We start from the raw sequence: 15,124 nt of genomic DNA on the forward strand, positions 1-15,124 counted from the left end.
TTTAAAAAGTGTGCCAGGTTTCACAACCAGGTTGGTAGAGGGGAAGCTGGGAGGAAGAGCTGGCAGCAAGTGGAGGTTAATTGCTCAGCAGGATGTATGTAAGGTTGTAGAGTTGTGTACTGCACAGTGGCACTGGGCTGAGGCAGGGGCTGAAACCCAGCTAGTGTTTCACTTGCCAAGCTCTGCACCCTGCAGGGTTGCATCTGCTTGGAGGGAATGGTGCATTTTTCTTGACATTAACAATAATCGCTAACATTTGGTACTTACTGCAAGCCAGGCACTGTCTATTTAACTCTTTTGGTTCTCCTAACAACTCTAAGAGGTGGCATTATTATTATCTTGATTTTACTGCTGAGGAAAGTGAGGTACAGAGAGGTTCAATGACTTGCCAAAGGTCACACAGCCAGGAAGTGGCCGAGCCAGGAGGCAAATCCATGATATCGGGCTTCAAATACACTTAGTCCTTATACCCTCTGCCTTTTCTTTGCACAAAAATGTAGAGCTGTCCCTACTCTGAGGAAGTGCCTTTGTCTAGTTCTTCTCCCAGAGACAGGGAAGGTTAGCAGTGACCTTGACTCGTTTTGGAGTCAAACCTGGTTTGATTTCCACCTCCACCATTTAATGTGACTTTGAGTAAGTTACTTGCTTAACCTCATGGAATCTCAATTGCTACATCTATTAAATAGGAATAATAATAATAATAAGAGATGATATGATTAAGCCTTGAACTTTTTGCTTGGCACATAGGATGTGCCCAACACACGTCAGCTATTATTATTACATTATCACCATTAAAGTCAGCCCCTGGAAGTCAGAGATGGCTTCAGAGCAGGGGGATAGTTGAGCAGAGTGCTCGCTGGCTGCCTAGAACTGACTGTGTCATTTATGGCCCTGGGGGCTGGATGACTCAGGTTCACCTATGTCCACAACTTACCCGGGCTTCCTTTCTTGGCACTAGTTAAAGGCTCCAGTGCCTCTGCCAGTCTGGTAAGTTTGCAGATTTTCTTCGCTCCCAGAATGGGTCAGAGTCTCAATCAGAACTGACTTTACTTCCTTTGTCCGAGAGCAGGCAAAAGGCACCCATTCTCAGGCTTATGCTCAGGGCCCTTGTCCTTCTTAGTGTCTCCCTGTCTCCGGGTTCCTTTCCGGAACTCTGTTGTGGTCATCGGCTCTCCCATGAACTGGACAGAGAGGAAATCTTGCTTTATAAAGAAATGGGGAAGATTTTCACCAAAAATCTTTGTTTTTTAACATATGAAATCAAGCTTTTGTTTTCTTATTGCTATATTTTAAGTTTTAATTATAATGAAGAATACAAACTCCTTAAAAATTCAAATTCAAACAGTATAGAAATGTGGAAAATGGAAAGTAAAATTTCTCCATCCATCTCTCTCAGGCAGTTATTCCCTTTCCCCAGAAGGAATCCCTTTTTGTTACATCTCTCCCTATATTTCTTATGCGTATACAAAACCATATTCATTTACACTCTTCCTAAACATCCTTTTTCAGTTAATTTATCTTAACACGTCAACACAATAGATACACCTCAGTCTTTGTGGCTGCATGATATTCCGATAATAAGAATTTAATGTCATTTATTTTCTAGTTCCCTGCTGATGTTGAGATTGTTTTGCACGTTTTCCTACTACACGTGTATAATGCTGCAACATCCTTATTGCTACAGTGTATACCTTTGTTTTGATTTTATCCATAAGGAAAGCTCCTTGAGTGTTATAGACATTGCCAAATTATCCTCTCCAGAGGCTGAACCAATTTCTATTTCCTCAACAGTGAGTGAGTGCCTGTTTCCCCACCTTCCCCAACACTGAGTGTTAAATAGCTTTAATTTTTGCCAGTCAGAAAAGTATAAAATAGAAAGACCATCTCTGAGTCAGGTTCTGCAGCAATTCAGATTTTATGGTCCTGTAGATTGCACCTCCATAAAGATTGTTAAATATTCCAGAAATACATTTTATCTGACCTTATGCTTGGGGTTAGGAATTACACGAAATTAAATTAAACTAGTCTCTGCTGCCCTCAGATTGACCCCTTTCCTGGAGGAGGCAGACAAGTGGACAAATAAGAACAAAACCGTGTGGCTCAAGCTGTGTTAACTTTTGTCTGATAAACGTATGTTCATGAATGTCACCAAGGAATTTGCAAAATACTGTGTGCACTATGTCCCAGGGAGGAACACTTGAAATTCTTGAAAGTAAACGACTTGATTAGAAGCAGAAAAATCCTTCAGTTTTCCTCTAGTGTGGGCTGCAGAAAAGGTGGGAAGTTAGGTAGGGGTAAGTAATTTAAAATATTCTCTTTGTTGGTTTCTGTGTTTACTAATGGGGTTTCTTTGAGGGAGCCTGTGCATAAACCCAGCTGAGCTTGCAGCTGGTACCAGTTACTGGTCACTCATAGCTGGGCAAATTGGACCGTTAGCCCAGAGAGAGTGAGAGCAAGGGAGCAGAAGGCTAGCTTTAAAAATCCACAACTTTGGAACCCATAGACTAAGGTGGAAGTGGTGGCAAAATGACTGTTTACCTTCCAGGGGTTACAAGGAGGTGTTCTCTCAACAGTGCCCATTGAAGAGAGGACGCACAGAACAGGTGTTCAGTGAATGAGTGAGCACTGAAGATCTGTGTCTCTGTCTTTATAGAAAAAATAATAGCCCACTGAGCTATTATTTTAAAGTGGAAAATAAGGGTTGGAGAGCATGCAGAGAAACTGGAACTCCAGTGCATTGTTGGTGGGAAGGTAAAAGGGTACAGCCACCGTGGAGAGCAATATGGCGGTTCCTCAAAAACTTAAATATGGAATTACTATATGACCTGACAATTTTATTTCTAGGAGTATACCCAAACACAGGGAAGACAGGATCTCAAACAGATAACTTAACACAAATGTTTAGAGCAGCATTATTCACAATAGGCAAAAGGTGGAAACAACCCATGTGCCCATGAAGAGATGAATGGATAAACAAAATGTGATACAAACACAATGGAATATTATTCGGCCATAAGAAAGAATGAAGTTCTGAGACATGCAGCAACATGGAAGAATCTTTAAGTAAGCCATGCACATAAGGATGAATATCCATGATGTCACTTATAAGAGATGACTAGAAACAGCAAATTCACAGACACAGAAAGGAGATTAGAGATTACCAGGAGATTGGATAAGGGGGAAGGAGAGTATATGTTTAAAAATTAATTACCTTAAAAAAAATAGTCCATTTAGAATGGTTCCCTGATCTACCCACCTGTGGGTACCAAGCTATACTTTGTTTTTTGCACCCACTTGTCCCAGATTCTTCCTCATTCACTAGGGACATCTTAAGAATAATACAAGGCAAGATCAGTTGGAAGCATGTGAAGCATGTTGTGGAATGAACTTAACCACCGTTTTACAACAGTCCCCTCAGCAGGAATACACAGAGCTTGTAGAGTTGAATTGTGACAGAACTAATGGGATAATCTTGGTGAATTTTCAGTCTCTTGGTCTACCACCCTCCTGTCCACCCTCCCTGGTTTACTGACTACCTCCCGTGTGCTGGGTGGCTCTGTGACGGAATGTAAATGTGAACACCATGTGTCCCTTGTCTTCTAAGAGCATCTGGTCCAATGGAATAGGCAGATCTGAAATCCACAGTTATCACAGCGTTTTGGCTGCAATGTTAGAGGTGAGGTCAAAATGCCTTGGAACTAGAGATGAGAAAGAAACTCATTGGGCTCAGGGCAGGTAAGGAACAATTCAGAGGGAATATAAAGAATGTTGAGATGACTACACAAGAAGGCAAGTCAAGTGCTGAGCACAGTGCCTAGAAAACACTTAAGAGATGATAGATGTTGTTATTACAGCAGTTGAGCTAACTCTCAAAGAACAAAAAGGTGTTTGCCAGGTGGAGGTGCAGAAGGGCATTGCCACCCCACGGAAGAGTATGTTTAAAGTGAGGAATGTGTTGTAGTGAAAAATGCATGGGCTTCGTAGTGGGTTCAAATCTTGGCTCTGCTACTTACAAGTTGTGACTTCAAGTATCTCAAGATGAGCTTCCATTTTCTAATCCATGTAATGGGGATAATGATACCTGTTTTTAAGCTGATTGGGGGATTAAAGTTAACGGATGCATAGACCCTGGCACATAGTAGATACTCAGTAAGCGGTTAGGTACCATTGTGGAGGGGCGAATCCATCAGACCCGTTCGCTGTGGCTAGAATACTGAGTGTGCATTGGGTTAGGGATATGGAGGGGGGTTAGGATGGCCAGGGATAAGGCTGAAATGTCAGGCCAGATGATGGATGGTCTGGATTGCCAGGGTTTAGACTTGACTGTACAGGCAGAGGGGGAGCCATCAAAGCCTTCCCTCTGGTGGAAATGCAAAATCAGACTTGGTTAAAGAAACTCTGGCAGCTGTGTGGAAGGTGGGTTGGAAGATAAGAGATGAAGGAAAGGAACCACTTGGGAAATGCTGCATTCCACGTTCCTGTCTTGGCAAGTCACAGCTCATGTTAGCACAGTCAAGGCTCTGTTAAGTCCTGCGGTGGAATACTGCCTGGAGAGGCAGTTTAGCACAGCGGTTAACAGCATGGGCTTTGGTGTCAAGGCCAACCTGGATTCCGATCCTAGCCCTGTTGCTTACTGATGTGTGACTTTGGGCAATTATTTTACACCATTGAGCTTTAGTTTACCTTTCTGTAAGGTGGGGGTGAATAGTACTTTTCTCACTGGCTTGTTGTAAGGATTAAATGACATAGTATAGATAAAGTACATAGCTAGCTCTAGGAGTAAATAAGTGCTCAATAAAAGTTAATACTAATAAAGAAATATGCTACTTATTTGACCATGGAACCCTTTCTCCATATAACATCTGTTATCATCCTTTGGCACTAGTAGTGTTCTACAGAAAACAGCCTGCCTCTGACTTTCTGGGGAAGCAGCAATGCTTTCTGCTCCAAGAAATAATAAGGAGGGTTGCCAAGTTCTTGGATGTAGACTAGACATACCTGGGGAACTTTAAAAAATTACAGTTTCTGGCTGCACCCCACACCAGTTCAACCAGAATCTCTCGATGGGACCCAAGCATCAGTATTTTTAAACTGTAATGCTTTATTAAGGTAAAAAAATCCAGAAAAGTACACATATCTTAAGTGGATGAATTTTTTTCACAAACCGATCATGCCCATGTAATCCATACCCTATTTAAGAGACAGTATTGCAGCATGGAAGCCCCCATTGTGTCCTCTTCCAGTCACCACCCCTCCCCCCCCAGGAAACCACTATCTTGATTGCCAACAACATAGGTTAGTTTTGCCTCTTTGAATTTTACATATAGTATATATATGTATATATTTAGTACATATAGTATATACTTCTGTGTTTGGCTTCTTTGGCCAGCAATGTGGGATTCATCCATATTTTTTAGTATAATTGTATATTGTTCATTCTGAACACTGTACATTGTTCCATTGTGTGAATATACCATAATTTGTTTCTCCAGAATATGGTGAACGGGCATTTTTGGTACTTTACTTTATAGTGTTAAAATATTAAAGATAATTTTAAATAAAATAGCACAATAAAAATAGTGCTGTGAACATCTTGTAAATGCCTTTTGGTGAATGTGTATAGAGATTCTGATTGGGTATGTACCTAGGAACGAAATTGCTGAGTTACAGGGCATGCATATGTTCAACTTGAGAAGATCTTGCTGAACGGTTTTTAAAAACGGTTGTGCCAATTTATACTCCCACTCAGTGTATATGAATTCCTGCCAATAGTTGGTTTTTCCTGTCTTTTAAAAAATTATGGCCATTCTGGTGGGTATGTAGTGGTTCTGCTTTGTGAGTTTAATATACATTCCCAGCATCGGCGTTTTTAAAGCTCTCCAGGTGATTTCAATGTGCAGCCAAGTTTGAGACTCACTTACTCACTTAACAGGTTTTGAAGAAGGAAAACACCTGTTAGTGGAACTGGAGAACGAGACGTTATAAGGGTAAGCGCCTCCCCATCGGTGTTGGTGTCCAGCCCTGACCGGGCTTCTCAGCCGGTGGAAGATGTTTTCATGTGGAAGGAGAATGGGGAGGTGCATCAAACCCCACAACCTACTCCACATTTCCGAGTGTTTTATGTGGGGCAGATCACACTATCAAGAGTGATAAGAAGATAACTCAAGAAACACTGAAGCCCTGGAAGGAGGCTAAGGCAGGATGTCAATCTCTTCTTCCAATTTAGGACCTGAAAGAGAAGGGAGGGCAGGAGAAGTGATCAGTAGTCAAATGAAAATGTTTGATCTTTGGGCCTATAGTTTAAGATTTGTGTCATATTTTTGTGACTAGAAGCTTGCCTAATATCTGGCACTTGGAAGATGCTCAAAAATTGATCACTGAAGTAAATATTAAAACTGTGTAACTGTCCCTGATAAGAAGCACAACTCACATGGATGGAGAGGAAGGTTTTGGTGGGGAGTTAGCTGGTCTGATCAACAATCTTGGTTATTTTCTTTGTTGTTTCTTTGTTGCAGCTGAGATTTCCTATCTGTTCATTTGTTACAAGCATATTTCCTTTATATCCTTGGACATAGTTATAATAGCTGCTTTTAAATTCTTATTTGTTAATTCCAACATCTGGCTCATCTTGTGCTTGGTCTGCACTGACTGCCTTTTCTCTTGAGTTTGGGTCACATTTTCCTGTGGTTTCTTTTTCTTTTTTCTCTAGTGGTTTTGGGTTACATCTGAACATTGTGAAAGTGACACGAGGAGAATCTGGATTCTGTTATGTTCCTCAGAACAGTATTGATTTTTCTTTTAATCAACACTTTACTTGACTGAGTTCAAATTCCAAACTCAATCTCCTCTGGATTGTGCCATCTGAAATCTTTCTTAAGTTCTTTTAGCCTTGATTGAGCTGCACAGTCTTCAGGGAGATTTAGGCAGAGTTTATACTCAGAATTTGGGGTTACTGTTCTGTGACTCTCTCTTTGCTGAGATGGCTGTCTTCCTTTTCCAACTGTGGTTACCTGAACTCTGTCCTCTAATTCCTCAGAGGTGTATCCAAGTTTTAGCCACCAGGTGCAGCATGGACTAGGGCCTGTCCTCAGGTAAAAAGTTATACAAACATGAAAATCACCCAGTGCCATTTCTTTTTTTCAAGTGTTGACCCCATCCAGTTTCTGCCTACTTCGGATTGAACAAATCTAGAACAAATCTAGGTTATTTATTGACTTTTTGTCTAGAGTCTATAATAGTTTTATGTGGGTAGGTTAGTCCAATAAGAGTTACTCTGCCATCACTAGAAGCAGAATCTCTTGGACCAATACTTCAGTTCATTGAGGCATCCTCAGAGCCCCTTACTTTAGTGCTTAGCACATTGCATATGGCAACAAATATTTCTTTACTGAATGAACGAGGGTTTACATTTAAAATGAAAGTGAACTGGGGGAGAAAATTGCCAGGAAAAAAAAAATCCTAAAACTAGTTTCTAGTCAATGGTATCGGCAATGAAATAGAGAGGATGTTCAGTAATTTGGTGGATAAAATGATGAACGAGAGGGTTGAAATAATATTAGGGTCTCAGATATTTGAGAGTGTAGACCGAAGCCATTAACAAAGTGAATCTGAGAATTTAACACAAGGAGATAAATTCAACTGTGATAGTTAACACCACTTTCATGGCTTATGGCGAACTTACTATGTTCAAAGGAAACAAAGCTGTCAAAGGGGAAGCAGAAGTCTACTTGGAGTGCTGTGTTCCCAAGAGGGGGGAGTCAAAGTGAAGGGCCTTTTGCTGGAGATCAAAGAGAGGAAAGGAGCAGAAGGAATGTTGTAACAGAAGTCTACTGCGGCGTGCTTCTCTGCATGGTGACCTGGAAGGGCATTAATCCGGCACTGAGGGACTTCAAAACCTGCATATCGACTAGAAGCTTCATTCACCAAAAAGTAGAGCATCTTGAAACTCCCTGATTTATTTTATTAACAATTTCATCTCTGATTGTGTAGAGGAGAGAAGACATGGCTGTTTTGGAGCTGGTTTGGGAGCTGTTGAGCAAAGTGAAAATGTGCAAATGCTCAACAAAAAAGGGAAACACTGGTCACAGGAGTTTGGAAGGCAGATTTTATAACATTTAGGATGAGATATTTTTTGCCCAACCCTCCAAAGATGGTAACAGCTCCAATAGTAAGGGAAGTTATGACTTTAATCATTTATGCCCTCTCTGCATATTGCATTTATTCTCCCTCAAGGACTCCTCTTCTTGCTATCAGTCATGCTTGTCTGACTTTATTATTTTTTTTATTGTCAAGGGGAGATATTAAACATCCTTAACTATTACGGCACAGGAATTGCCCAATCAAAACTGACACCCAACCAATCAGAAGAGACGCCAGGCACAAACACCTGCAACGTCAGCTCTGCTTACAAGTTCCTTAACTGTTACGGGTTTCAATTCTCTCTTCTTTGACATGAGGACAATACCCACATTGCAGAGTTGGTGTAATGATTACAAGAAATGTTACGCATAAAGAGTTTGCCCCATGGAAAATGTGCTATAAACAGAAGCTGCCATTTTACCTTGCATTCTTTATCTCTGGGTTCATCTCATCTACATATTTCATAGATTCTTTGATTCTTACCTTTAGTTTCATTAAGCATATATTTTGTTCTGTACTGATTTCAGCAATTATTTGTTCTATTACAAATTGGTCTGTCTGGTTTCTTAGCCAAAATGTCTTCTTATTTCCCTGATCACTGATACCATGGATTTTCCGAAATCTTGCATTTCATGAGGAAGATCTTTTAAAGCACTTGTGGCTCTTTCTATGTACATAGGCCTTGGAGCTATGGGTTCAAACATGGTTTCAAATCCCAGCTCCGTCACCTTCTGGTTGTGCGGTAATTGGTGTCCATTCTCTGCATTACCTCGGCCCCTCTTCATTCTTTCTTCCTCCAGAGTAGGACTTTCTTCTTGGAGTCCAACTCTCTGGTTTTTATTTTTTGGAATTATTTCTTTATTCTTCAGAGAACAAACTATATGAAAAGCTTTAAAAAATAATTTATCGAGGTGAAATTCACATAACATAAAATTAACCATTTTAAAGTGAACAATTCAGTGGCATTTAGTACATTCACAATGTTGTGTTGTGTAACCACTACTTCTATCTAATTCCAATACCTTTTCATCACTCCAGAGTAAAACACCTTACTAACTACCCAGTTGCTCCCCATCCCCCTTCTCCGCAACCCCTGGCAGCCAACAATCTGCGTTCTCTGTGGATTTATCTATTCTGAATGTTTCATATAACTAGAATCGTACAATATGTGACCTTTTGTGTCTGGCTTCTTTCACTTAGCATAATAGTTTCAAGGTTCATCCACATTGGAGCATGTGTTGTTACTTCATTCCTTTTTATAGCTGAATAGTATTCCATTGTATAGATAGACCAAATTGTGGTCCATTATTCACTTGTCCATGGATGGACGTTTGGGCTGTTTCCACCTTTTGGCTAATGTGACTAGTGCTGCTATGAACATGCCTGTATGTATACTTGTTTGAGTGCCTGTTTTTGAAAAGCTTTTTGAAAATTCCCATCTGAGCTACTTCGTAAACTGGCTAAGAATGCCACTGATTTCAGGGGAGGTGGCAGCATGCTAGGGATATTTTCGAGGTTTCTGAAATGGGGAGAGGGGTCTCATAAGGGAGTAGACCACAGTCCCCTCTCTGCTTTGTATTGGTGATGGTGTGGATCCTAAGATGCTGGGAATGGACGAGAGACTGGTTCCGGGATCTGGACAGAGAACAGTGTGGCTGGCGGCAATGCCTTGGCTCCTCCCCTTCAAGAACAGCCTGGTCCAGTTACCAACAGAATGCTTATTCCGTGCACTCCAGGGACAGGTGGGGAGAGGGGACAGTCTCCCGCAGGGGCTGCCATCCTTTCTGGAGTTGGCTCAGAACACTGCTTCCTAATACCTGGACCCAGTGAGCTTAAGGGGATCAAGTAGAGTCCTTCATTCCACCCCTTGGTGCAAGTTATTGGAGGCATTCCTGTTGGAACCTCAGATATTCTTGGTTCTTGTCTATCATGTAGGCCACGGAGAGTTTGTATTGTTTTATGGATAATATAATGGGGTTTAAGGAGAGCTTCCATTCTGGAAACTTTCTAGGTGTTTGTGTGCAAGAAGAAGGTTTTGAACCACGAAGCAAAGGCAAGAGTTGTAATCCAGGTTTAGGCAAGCACGATGTAGAACATTGTTGCGTACTCAGATGCAGGAAGCCACCTCCACCTCTTTACCTGTGGCTAATGGACCACCACACTCATTCCTCTTGCTGTCCCTGGTGGCCTCATCATCCCTCCCCTCTTAGTGCTCCAAGCAGCCACCACCAACCTAAGGGTTGGCACAATAGAAGAAGCTTGTCCAAGGTTGTCAGTGCTGACAGACGGAGGCAGAGGAGACAGAGGCCATTCCAAGCCAAGCCAATGTGAACGGTCATCCTGTTTAATCCATGTGTAACCCAGGAGGGTGATCTTTGGCCACAGGTGGCCTCTCTTGGAAAATGATCCCTCCAGCTGCAAAGAGAGTTTTTATCTTCCTGCAGAGGGAGGGGGTGGACCACACTCATCTCAAGCTTGGAGGAACTACATGTGTCATTTGACTCCTGTTTCCCCATGCTTAGCTATTACCGAAGCTTCTTTAGAAGATTGGCTGCTGGGTTTAGCACCATCACATCTGTGGACGTCATGTCAGCTTTGTGTGTGCCCCCATCCTTGTCCCCTTTGTTCCTGCTCCCCTGCAGTTTCTCCACACCGGCATTACCCACAAGTGTGTGGGCCTCTTTGTAGGTTCAGGTTCATGGGGAGAAGCTCAGTGTGGAAGGCCAACACGTTCGCGGCTTTCCTTTCACCTGTTTGAGCTGTGGCCTCTTTTGAAGTTTTCTTGGAGCTGAGCCTGAGAAAACTGCCTCCCCTTTACAGGCAGAACCAGTCCAAAACAGCTTCAGTGTCTACTTGGAATGGCCCTTACAGGCTGTCTAGCCTGGGGTTGTCATACTCTGGGCTGCAAATTTGCATGCTAGAGTGCTTAATCCAAGTACAGCTGATCTTTTGGCCAGGCCAGGCCAGGACTGGGGCTCCCTGGGCCAGTCCCACTGATCACCCAACATGGACCTTCTCTCTCAATAGGCTCGTGAGTGGCTGTGGAGCTCCTGGTGGTGGGGACCTCAGCATCGTGGCATGGCTGGGCTTTGTTGAATTGATCAACGTTAGGTAGTTTCTCCTCATTGGAGGGGGCAGTGGAGGTATCTGGTCATATACCCCAACAAGAGACCACTCATCTTGCTAAAGGCAACCACTTTCTCCTGTGTCCCCATTTTTGCACACCCCTAAGAGTGTCATTGTGGTCTGTTACGGCACTTTTGCATTTCTTCCTGTTGCCTGTGTCAGTCAGTGATCCCAACTCTGTCCTCTGGAGGCCTGGAACAAAACTGAGCCTCATAACTTTTGCTAAGCCTTGGTCCTATATTCCCAGTCTGGCTCAGCCAGTGCAGACAGAAGTCTACAGGCCCATTGTTATCCCGTTACTGGAGTTGATTCTTTTCCTGAGAGAGCTCAAGAAGCATTAGCTACCTGCTCACTCTTTGTTGTTGTTGAACTTGTGGTTATTGAATCCCACCTCTCTACACAGACACACAAAGTTCTGCGAAATTGGGTTGTAGAAAATGGACTTCAGGGGACAATGACAAATCGAGGCCAAGCCCAGGGCCACCACTCGAAGGTTTGAATGAGGGAGCACAGCCAGGGGGAGAGGCAGAGTTAAGGAGCAGGCTTGCGGGGTCCTGAGTGCTGCCGTAGATGTAACACCAGGATGTCTGGCTATGACGACTGTACCCAAAGTCTAGAAGGTTCACCCCGGCAGGGGTTGGACAGTCAGTCCACAGGGTCCCATGAGAATGGGGCCCAGCGGACAAGGCTGATTTCTAATTCTGATATTGGGAACACGAAGGGCCCCAGCAGTTACTTCGTTCATGATTAAGACATCTTTATGCAGAGAAAAAATGACACTGTTATTCACAGAAGTATGTTGTGGGAGGGTGGGGGTGTGCATCCTTTAGGAGAGAAAGTGGGTCCCACGGGAGTTGCAAGGAGGAGGGAAAGCCGGTGCTGTTTGTTTTGTTTTCCTTTTTCCCTCGTGCTCAATGGTACAGGAAGCACGAGGGGAAAGCACTTACGGCCTTCCTCCAGACTGCTGCCAATATTGTGTGGAGAAGAATAGCTGCAGAACAAGGGAAAAAAAACCAGCTTCACATTTTCTTTTCACAGTGTGAACTTTGAAACACTTTCTGACTCATGTTTTAAAGTCTCTTTAGTTTGAATCCACCTTCCTTCGTGTTGTTTTTCTCAAGGTACTAGGCTCGAGTCCAGAGATTGGGGAATCACCAGGGGCCTGGGTCCCCTTCTCCTGTCTCAGTGGGTGGGGCTTTGGCCGTCTCACCTTCCCTCAAGACTGGCCTTCAGCGTGGGCCTGGAGGACCATAAATGGCCATTGGAGGGGGAAGTGGAGATATCTGGTCATATACCCCAGCAAGAGACCACTCATCTTGTTAAAGGCAAACACTTTCTCCCGTGTCCACATTTTTGCATCCCTAAGAGTGTCATTGTGGTCTGTTAGGGCACTTTTGGCTGTAAGTAACAAAATCCAGTTCAGTTGGCTTACATAATAAAAAAGGGGGTTTTGCTGGCTTGGGTAACTGGAAGTCCAGAGGCCCCTAAGTTAGAAGACCATGTCTCTCTCCTCGGCCTTCCAAGTTTTGGCTTCACCCGAAGGCCAGGTTCTTGCATGAGTGGTGGCAAGAAGGCTTTCAGCAGCAACTGGCGTTTATGCTGATTTTGTCAGTTTAGGACATGTGCCTACTCCCCAGCCAGTCGCTGTGCCTGGGCGTGGGCCATTGCTGACAGGCTCTGTCCGGTCAGGGCCTGACACGGAGAGGTAATGGTGGTGGTGGGGTTGCTACAGAGACCACTAGCAAAGCCGCGTCTTCCTTCCTCCTTCTATCCCTATCCTCTGGTTTCCACAGAGGCATATTCATTCCCATGAAAGAGTCTTCTTTCCATGGGAGAGTGGAGAGGGATTCTGTGGTACATCCTACACCTCCCTCTGGCCCCTCCCACCCACCCAGGCCCTTCCTTCCCCAACCCTCCCACCCCATCCCCAATCCCCCAGGCCCTGTTCCCCAGCTGTGCACACACTCCGGACTCTCTCTTTCTCCAGGGCTGGTGAGAGTTGGTGGATAGTGTGAGAAGAATCAAGGTCAGACTTTGTCAGACTGCTAGGGGCTGAGTCATGGCTCTGTGGGAAGAGGTGAGGGCACCCCAACAGCCTGTTCCTGCTTTACTGGGGGTCCAGTGCCTGGGCCTTAGGCTTCTCGCTGTGCAACTGAGCTAATTTGGTTCATCCATCCAGACCTCAAATAGCCATTTGTTGGAAAAATTAAGTACTATTTTCTCTGCCTCTTATTTCTCCTCTGGCATCACACGTGCTTCCTGGATGGTCTCACCATCTGCTTTGCTAGCCTGCTCACTCCTTGGACTTGTGGTCCCACGTGTCCAGTTCGCTGCAGGATGGTCCACCTGGATATTCCCACAATACACTGGGCTCAATTTGTCCCCATGGAGCTGGTTTTCCTCCAAATGAGAACTTCCTTGGGGATCCCCTTTCAGTGTCAGTGATACCATTGTTCTCCTGGGCCTGGCTGTTTGGACTGTCTTCCCATCACCATCTGGGGCTTTCTCTGGAAGTGTGGTCAGGTGTGCCCAGGGCTTACAAGGGGGCAAGTCCGCAGCCTAGGGGAGCCAGGGCTTCCGTAGGGCAGCCCCAGCATCCAGGCCAATGCCCTGTTTTGTGGGCCGCCCAGTTGCTGTGTTGGCAGCACCATGGCAATTCTTTAATTAGATCAAGCAGGGTTTTCTCGGACGGGGTGGGAGGAGGTGTGTGGGTCTATTGGGGGAAACTAGGTCACCTGGAAACCAGCAGTCAAGAGGGAGCTGTCCTCGAGCCCCAGCTCCAGCTCAGGGAACCCGGAGGGGCTGGGGGGACGGGCCGGCAGGGAGAGCAAAGTCAGAGAAAATGTGCTCTGTCCCCTTTTAATGGCCCCTGGGAGACATTGTCCTCACCTTTCTCCAGGGACTGGGCAACTGCCCTTAATTCCTTTGCCCTCAGCAGGCTGCCTGAGCTGGAGAGGGCACTGTGGGAAGTTCCTCTGTCTGCCTGGGGCCTGCCACTCTGGGGCCTGTGGGGAGAGCACGGAGCTGGGAGTCATGACACCAGGGTTCGAGTGACCGCTCAGAGTTTCTGACTTGGAAGAGATCACCCCCTTCTTCCTGCCTCTGTTTCGTCATCCATCCAGTGGGCAGGGACCGGGTCTGTATTTTGCCCTGCTGTGTGCCTGGCCCTTAGCACAGCCCTGGCATATGGTAAGTGTCCAATAAATATTTGTCAGATGAAATAACGAACTCATTCGAGCTCTTCTCTTAGAAGATGTCAAGAGGCTCAGTGACGTGACGGGTTTCCCACGTCAGTCACTCATAATTTTTACCAGCATTAAATACCATCATTATTTACTTTTTTTTTTTTACTACAGATTTGCTAGGTTTTGGCTGAAATATGAGTTACTTAAAAAGGAAGTTTTATATCACTACCGTAAATAAACAGTAACTGTGGAAACAAATCCACAGAAAACAAAACAATGTTACTCCCTTCTATCCTAGATGCCGCTGCAGGTTGGAGGCTGTGAGCCTCAGGTGAGGCCCCTTCCCTGTGTCTGGCCTGCTTAGAAAGGTGTTAAAGCCCTGTTAGCACTGCAGAGAATCTAAAAGATTGAAAACAAGGGGAAAGGATACAACTTGCTCTCCATATGAGGCCATGTTATATTAAACCTTGTCCCTGTACTACTGGAAATAACCTTGGGCTGGATTATCTTTCTAAATTTTGTAGTGTCAATTTCATGCTTATGATACTGTCCTGTAACTTACAAGAAGTTCCCATTGGAAGAAACTAGGTAAAGGGTTCATGAGATCCCTTCTTACAATTGCATATGAATCTACAATTATCTCAAAATTTAAAAACGTTTAGTTAATAAAAAAA

At 44.2% G+C, this 15,124-nt stretch overlaps 1 protein-coding gene across 2 annotated transcripts in view; it reads left to right on the plus strand.

Moving 5' to 3' along the window:
• PPP1R16B (protein phosphatase 1 regulatory subunit 16B) overlaps positions 1-15,124 on the plus strand; it is a 97,906-nt gene that overhangs the window by 7,368 nt on the left and 75,414 nt on the right. The gene's annotated exons all lie outside the window — the stretch shown is intronic.

The sequence above is a fragment of the Choloepus didactylus genome, chromosome 19 (genome assembly GCF_015220235.1).
Source record: "Choloepus didactylus isolate mChoDid1 chromosome 19, mChoDid1.pri, whole genome shotgun sequence".
Lineage (NCBI taxonomy): Eukaryota > Metazoa > Chordata > Mammalia > Pilosa > Megalonychidae > Choloepus > Choloepus didactylus.